Below are 8,171 nucleotides of genomic sequence, written 5' to 3' on the forward strand. Positions count from 1 at the left end.
TATATTCTCTGCATGTCCATAGAAAGGGGTTCACAGAATGTAATGGGGACCATAGACATGGGATGGAGGTTGGATGATCGCACCACTCAGTGGGTGATCAGTGTGCAGACCGCCAGCACCGGCCATATCTCAGGAGGGGTGTCAGCCCTTAGCCAAAATAGACCAAACCGGACCCCAATAACATGACTGGGATGGGCGGAGTTATGCGGCAGTCCTCTGTCCGAAATCTTATACTCCTGCCAGGAAAAACATACAAGGATACAAAATTCCCAATGGGTAGAATGTCACACTTCACAATGCAGACCTCACACCCCTGACATCAGCTACAGTGGACAATATATATATTATTGTATCCCCCTTTGTATATAATGGATCTACAGCCCACCTATGTGCAGGAGACTCCGCCTCCAGCAGGTCACCGAACGACACATCCAGCAACTCACAGGACTCCGCCTCCAGCAACCTACGGGACTCAGTCTCCAGCAACCTACAGGACTCAGCCTCCAGCAGGTCACCGAACTACACTTCCAGCAACTCACAGGACTCCGCCTCCAGCAACCTACAGGACTCAGCCTCCAGCAGGTCACCAAACTCCACTTCCAGCAACTCACAGGACTCCGCCTCCAGCAACTCACAGGGCTCCACCTTGAGCAGCCTGCAGGACTCCGCCTCCAGCAGGTCACCGAACTTCACTTCCAGCAACTCACAGGACTCCGCCTACAGGACTCCACCTGCAGCAACTCACAGGACTCCATCTCCAGCAGTCTACAGAACTCCATCTCCAGCAACTCACAGGGCTCCACCATTGATCAGCCTACAGGACTCCACCTCCAGCAGCCTACAGCACTCCACCTGCAGCAACTCACATGACTCCACCTCCAGCAGCCTACAGAACTCCAGTAACTCACAGGGCTCCACCATTGAGCAGCCTACAGAACTCCACCTCCAACAGCCTACAGGACTCCACCTCCAGCAGCCTATAGGACTCCACCTCCAGCAGCCTACAGGACTCCACCTCCAGCAGCCTACAGGACTCCACCTCCAGCAGCCTACAGGACCAAATGGTTAACGCTAAGCTGATGACCTGTACAGGCTTTTAAAACGTCACCTATGGACAATGTTGTGAAGCATAGTTTTTCGCCATTGCTGAGGTGCATGCAATTTTAACACTTGACATGTTTGGTATCTATTTACTCGATGTAACTGCATTTTGTATATGTAACCAAAAATGTGACCATGTGTCACATTGTTATGCCTGATAAAGGGACTGCATCTGGCTCCTGTCAGTCATTACGGTGCCACCCCCTCTGATGGTATCTGTGAGGGCCACACATCCCTTGTGACGCCCCTGCCTGCAATACTGCCCCTACCCCCTACTAAAGCTCCAAACCCCCACATACCCCCACAATACAATTCCATACCCCCAATAATGTTTAAAATGTGCATATATATATATATATACGTTGCTGAATCGTGCACAAGTTGTTTTGTGTAATAAATGAAAATGTCTCAGAAATGAATCATTTTTGGGTCACGACTTAATGACCAAGGAAAAATGTGGGTCCCGAGGTTACACAGGTTGAGAACCACTGATCTACACCATCCCAGCACCACCTACTGTCCAGAGAAGAGTGTACAGGGGCCACACACTTTTAGGGGGCTATTCACTATGGAGCCGAAGGATATAGCCGTAGCTTCAGCTGAGCCGTCGGCTCACTTTGGCCGCCGCAGCCCCTTCGGTTCAGCCAAACCGAAGGGGCTGCTGTATGGTCCATTCACAATATTCACAATACCCGTACAGCAGCCGAAGAGCTCAGCTGAGCCGAACGCATATGTCCCGAAGTCACAGCCGAAGCCGGGAGAATGCGCCATGCAAATGTAAACAAACAAAAAACCGGAATGGGGTCCCCCTCCCGATCCATACCAGACCCTTTAGGTCTGCTAGGAAAGTTAAAGGAGAACTATGAGATGAGTGCTTTTCACTCAGCCTCATTATTCTAGCCGACCTGTGACAATGAGACTGTCACAGGTCGGCTCAGTAGATCGGGAGGTGAGCGAATACATACCGGCGTTCGCTCACCTCTCGATCCTGTCACTGCTCTCTGCCATGACAGGGGGAGGGGATTAAAAAACAAAAGTGTATGGGGTTCCCCCCAAAAAGTCATACCAGGCCCTTTAGGTCTGGTAGGTATTTTAAGGGGGAACCCCACCCACAAAATACAGGGGGGAAAAATGTGGTGTCCCCCCGAAAATTCGGCCCCTCTTACTGCACCGTACCAGGCCACATAGCAGGGTGCTTTTCCAGGGTCCTCCCTGGAAAAGCACCTTATGCCCATGCCGATAGGGACAAGGGGCCCCCTGTACAAGTACCCCTTACTCATACACAGGGGGCAGCATCTAGGTGCCCCCTTTATTAAAATTATGCAAGTAAGCTCCCCTGCCCGCACCCCCACAACCACCGGGTCAGGGTTGAGGCAGAAGAGGCCCTTGTCCTCATCGGCATGGGGACAAGGTGCTTTTCCAAGGGGGACCCCCGGAAAAGTACCCTCCCAATGCCAAGGGCATGTGGCCTGGTATGGTGCAGGGGGGGCACTCGCTCGTCCCCCACCCCCACGCTCGTCTCCCACCCCTTTCCTGCCAGGCCTGTGCTCAGGTTAAGGGTCTGGTTGGAAATTTTAGGGGGGACCCCACGTTTATTTTCCCCCTTTTTTGGGGTGGGATTCCTATGACCTTTAGGGGGAACCCCATTCACTTTTTTTTAAATCTTTTAACTTGTAGGCCCCTCCGAACCTAACATGCTGCCACCTGGTGGCCAGAGGAGAGTATGCAGTGCCCATACACGTCCAACAGCAGCGTGCTGCCACCTGCTGGCCAGAGGAGAGTTTGCATTGCACACACACGTCCAACAGCAGCATGCTGCCCCCTGCTGGCCAGAGGAGAGTATGCAGTGCCCATACACGTCCAACTGCAGCGTGCTGCCACCTGCTGGCCAGAGGAGAGTTTGCAGTGCACACACACGTCCAACAGCAGCATGCTGCCCCCTGCTGGCCAGAGGAGAGTATGCAGTACCCACACACGTCCAACATGTCCAGAGGAGAGTATGCAGTGCCCACACACGTCCAACAGGAGCATGCTGCCACCTGGTGGCCACAGGAGAGTATGCAGTGCCCATACACGTTCAACAGCAGCGTGCTGCCACCTGGTGGCCAAAGATGAGAATACAGCACCCACACATGTCCAACAGCAGCATGCTGCCCCCTGCTGGCCAGAGGAGAGTATGTACCCACACATGTCCAACACCAATCAGCCTTTCACCACATGCTCATCAGGATATACAGCAACCAAAACAGGCCAGCTATGGTGAAACTACAGCACCAACACCACCTCACTGCCACCCGCTGGTCAGAGGAGAGTATACAGCTCCCACACATCTATAGTACCACCCTACTGCCACCTGCTGGTCGTAGAAGAATATACACCACCCACACATCTCTAATACCACTTCACTGCCACCTGCTGGTCAGAGGAGAAAATACACCACCCACACATCGCTAATACCATCCTGCTAGCTGCTGGTCAGAGAGTGTACAGCACCCCCACATCTTTTATATCAGTCTGCTGCCAGCTGCTGGTCAGAGGAGATTATACAGCACCCACATATCTCTAACAGAAGGAAATCATCTATTTGATATACAACAAAGGAAAGTGTGAACTGTGTAGCACCTTCATGAGCCCAGCAATTTCTCCCGGAATCTACCAATCTTATACATTCCAATGGCCTTCCAGCAGAACTGTTCCCCAATCCTATCACCAGGGACACATCATGATCACTAGAACTTCTCAAAGTCACAGCTGAGATAATGCGCGGCCTCAGTTAAATATCACAATTGTTCTGCTACCTGGAAGTCTGTAGGTCATGGCCCAATAGCAATGATCAAATCTGTGCCAATATCTGGGGGTCTGGCCTGTTACTAATCTTCACAGCCATGAAGCTGCCTGGAACATATAGCCCATAGGGGGGACCACTTACACTTTGTCATTCTTGTTGCTGTTGACATGCAGTGAAGGTGCCCATACACTGCACGATTCTCGTACGAGAATCGCAGGAAATCCCACCATCGTACGATAATCGTGCAGTGCATGAAAGGCGTGCAACCGTCTCTAATGTACGGTCGCACGACTTTTGTATTTCGAGCATGTTGGAAAACCAGCCGAGAATCGTACAATGTTCGGCTGGCTTTTAACATGATCGAGAGATGACTGCCGAACGGGCCGGTGTGCGCACGCGCACCATGCGCGTTCAGCATTGCAGTCATCGGAAACCCGCCCCTCAGGGGGGCGCGGCTTGCGATGATCGTAACTACGATCTGCCTGTCCAAGATGGGCAGATCGTACGTTTTTTTAAAGTACTTTACAACACCCGCATGACAAAAGTCTTGCAAGGGTTGTAAAGTGTATGGCCACCTTAAGGCTGGGCACACACCTTACAACCATCGCAACCAACGATCTGCCTATCTTGCATAGGCAGATCGTACTTGCGATGATCGCAAGCCGCGCCCCCCTGAGGGGCGGTCTTCCGATGACCGCAATGCCGAACGGGCAGTGTGCGCTTGAGCACACCGGCCCGTCTGGCTTTTATCTTACGGAAATGCTACACACCCGCCGAACGTCGTACGATGCTCGGCGGGTTTTCAAACAAGCCGTAGGCAGATCATTCATTTATTAGCGTAATTAGGATTGCCACCTGTCCGGGATTCACCTGGATAGTCCGGGTTTTAGGCCAGCTGTAACCTGGACACAAGATGTCATGATGTCAGGCAGACAAGGCAAGCACGGGGTCCTGGTGGTCCTGCTCATATGTAGCCAGGCTTTGTGCACAGTACGGGTGTAGACCTCCACTGTGACTGGGCTCTGACGGTTCTTACAGCATTTCCAATCTCTCTCTCTCTCTCCATCTTACACATACACTACAATCTACTGAGCATGTGCAATGCTAAATGTACGCAGGATCGTGGGGGGTGCAGGAGGGACCAGTGAGTGTTGTTTCTTCTTTCACATCACCGAACGATAGAAATCACCAGCAATCCCTAAATGAAATGCAAAAGAAGTCCATTTATTAGGACTAAACGTCACACACATCGCATAATGCAACGTTTTCTGGACCACGCAGGGCCCCTTCATCAGGGCGGAGATGTGACACTTTCATTTGAAGATAATATTGCTTCTCAAAGCGGAAATAGTTATTCTCCATCATCTCTAATATCTGTGACGACACAGTGATGAGTTTATAAGTTAAATGTGTATTGGTGTTGGGTTATGTTTGAGTGCGTTATGCTGTGTGACCTGGTTAGGGAAAGACTATCAGCACCATCCCTCGTTATCTCCCATTGTTCTCTGAGCAATGACATTCTGGCCAGACTCCTGGTATGGCTGTCTGGAGCTCGTTAGCAGGGGAAACCCTGTAGTGTTGAGCAGACCGATTGTCTGGGAGGGGAGGGTGTCAGCATAGCAAGTGGTTGCAACACAACGATCCAGTACCTGCCACTATCGGACTATAGCAGCGGTTCTCAACCTGTGTTACCTCAGGACCCACATCTGTCTTCGGTCATTAGGTTGCGACCCAAGTCGCACTGCAATGGAACGCACGGCATTAGGGTATCGCGTGTTTCCGGTGCGGGCCTACGAACTGTGGGTGCAAGGTGCATGCGGGGTGTCATTCAAATGAATGGCAATGCAACACACCTGCCACACCAGAAGGCATGTTAGGTGTCCTCAAAAACACTGACAGACACACACAACCACAGGCACAATCTCACACAAACTCCCAAAACATTTTAATTTTATTTTTTTTCCAGGTCCTCCCAGTCTCCCTACCTAATGAGAACTGGAGTGAATCCTCAGCCCGGTGTCCCGGTAATAGTAATAAAAAAAACAAACGAATGTTACTGCAACAGACTAGGCTTGCAATACATAATGTCACCTGTCAGTGCAAAAGCTGGGGGGGAGGGGGATTTCTACTTGCAACAGAGCCCCTGCTAATGCCCCCCTACAGACCCCCCACCCCCTCCTTCTGCAATGACAGGGGACACTGATGGACATTATGTATTCCAAACCCATATAATGCCCATCAGTGTCCCCTATCATATTGTCCCCTGTCAGTGCAGAAGCTGCGGGGGTGGGGGGTGGGCTTAGAAGGGCTTTTCTATTTGCAGCGGAGCCCCTGCTAATGCCCCCCCACCCCTCACAGCTCCCCCCCAGCTTCTGCACTGACAGGGGACAATATGACAGGGGACACTGATGGGCGTGTGTGAGATTGTGCCTGTGGTTGTGTGTGTCTGTCAGTGTTTTTGAGGGTCTGTTCACACTAGTACAGAGTGTTAATTGCACAGTCCAGTGCGATTACCACATTGTACCATGCAAAATCGCACCTACCGCCAATTCTGGTGTGGGAGTTGCGCTGCATTGCCATTCATTTGAATGGCACCCCAAACACACCTCCTGCCCACAGTTTGATCGCCCGCACCGGAACGTGCAATGTGGTGTGTTCGCGACTTGGGTCACGGCTTATTGACCAAGGACCAATGTGGGTCCTGAGATTACACAGGTTGAGAACCACTGGTCTAGATTCTTCTTGTGTAAACGCACCCCTCCTGCGTCGTCGCTGGAAGGTATTGCCGGTAAGCCGAGAATATACATTTCCGTCCTGGTAATCCTGACAAACCTGTTTAAACTTTTCTCTTTTTTGCTGTTGGAATTCTATCAGCATAGACAGTTATTTCAGAATCAGTTTTGGAGATCTCAGTGTTAAAGGAGAACTATGAGGTCAGGGCTTTTCCCCATAGTTCTCAAATTCCCTGTTTTGCCTGCCGATGGTAGGTTGATGGCGGATACGAAATCCCCTTGGGACTTTTCTCGCCCTATTAATACTCGGATAACGTAAAACCCGTGTAATTCCAGATCTACGCGGTTTTTTTTCTTGAGTCTTTTTAAATCACGAAACAAATCATTGATGGAATCAGAACCAAAGGCAACAATATGATTGGGTGGAAATAGAAGGGCGTCAATTTCTTGTCTGTTAACCAGTTGCCGTCCCTGTGCCAATCAGCATCCAGCCGGCCAAACAGAATGGAGTCGACTTCCCGGGCAATCAAGAAGCCTTCCTGGCTTCCTGATTGCCCGGGATGGCGGTTCTATGCTACCGGAAGTGCCGGTATCGGTATCGACGAGTACCAAAATATAAGTTTCGGTACTCGTAACCGAAAAACCGGTATCGGTGCATCCCTAATGAATATCAAACGTCCAAATGAGGAGAAGAGAACGTGGGTGTCCAGGCCGTGGACACTGTATAGATAACCCAACGGGCGACCTCTCGCCGGGATGCTAGGGAGGATGCCAGGGAAGCCAATTCCAGAAAAACAGTACCGTATTTGCCGGCGTATAAGACGGGTTTTTAGTCTTAAAAACATCCCCCGAAAATCGGGGGTCGTCTTATACGTTGGGTATGGCTGTGCGGTAATACTGTACGTACGGCAGCTTCGGCTACCTACAGTATACCGCGCTGAGCCAATCACGGCGAGCGATGTATTCTATTAATGAATACAAAGCCTGCCGTGATTGGCTCAGCGCGGTGTGCTGTATGTAGCCGAAGCTGCCGTACGTACAGTATTACCGCACATCCAGCGGGCTGACAGATTAGCCTCCCTGGCGGTCTGATGATTTTATTTTTTCGTTCTTTGTTCTTTTTTTTTTACTTTTTAAAATTGCCGCCGGTTCGGCCCCCCTGCGACGCGGACGCTCGCAAGAGAGGGAAGACGGAGGACACAGCGGGGATCGCGGACAAGGTAAGAGACTGTAATCCCGAGTGTGGCTCGGGGGGTTACCGCTTATGGCACTGAAAATTAACCCCCGAGCCACACTCGGGAATACCGCCATGGAGGTTAGCGGGGGCATTTAAACAATTATTATAAGTGACAATCACGGATGGCGCCGCGCACAACAGTCACCCTACGATAGAAGATGTGACGATCTCTGCCCTGACGGAGGGGCCCTGCGCGGTCCCGAAATGTTGGATTATGCGATTTGTGTGACGTTTAGTCCAAATAAATTGACTTTTTGTGAATTTCATTTATGGAGCGCTGGTGATTTCTAGCGTTCATTGACTGTTGTACACG

Source organism: Nanorana parkeri, unplaced genomic scaffold (genome assembly GCF_000935625.1).
Source record: "Nanorana parkeri isolate BGI_ZX_2015 unplaced genomic scaffold, ASM93562v1 scaffold1846, whole genome shotgun sequence".
NCBI lineage: Eukaryota > Metazoa > Chordata > Amphibia > Anura > Dicroglossidae > Nanorana > Nanorana parkeri.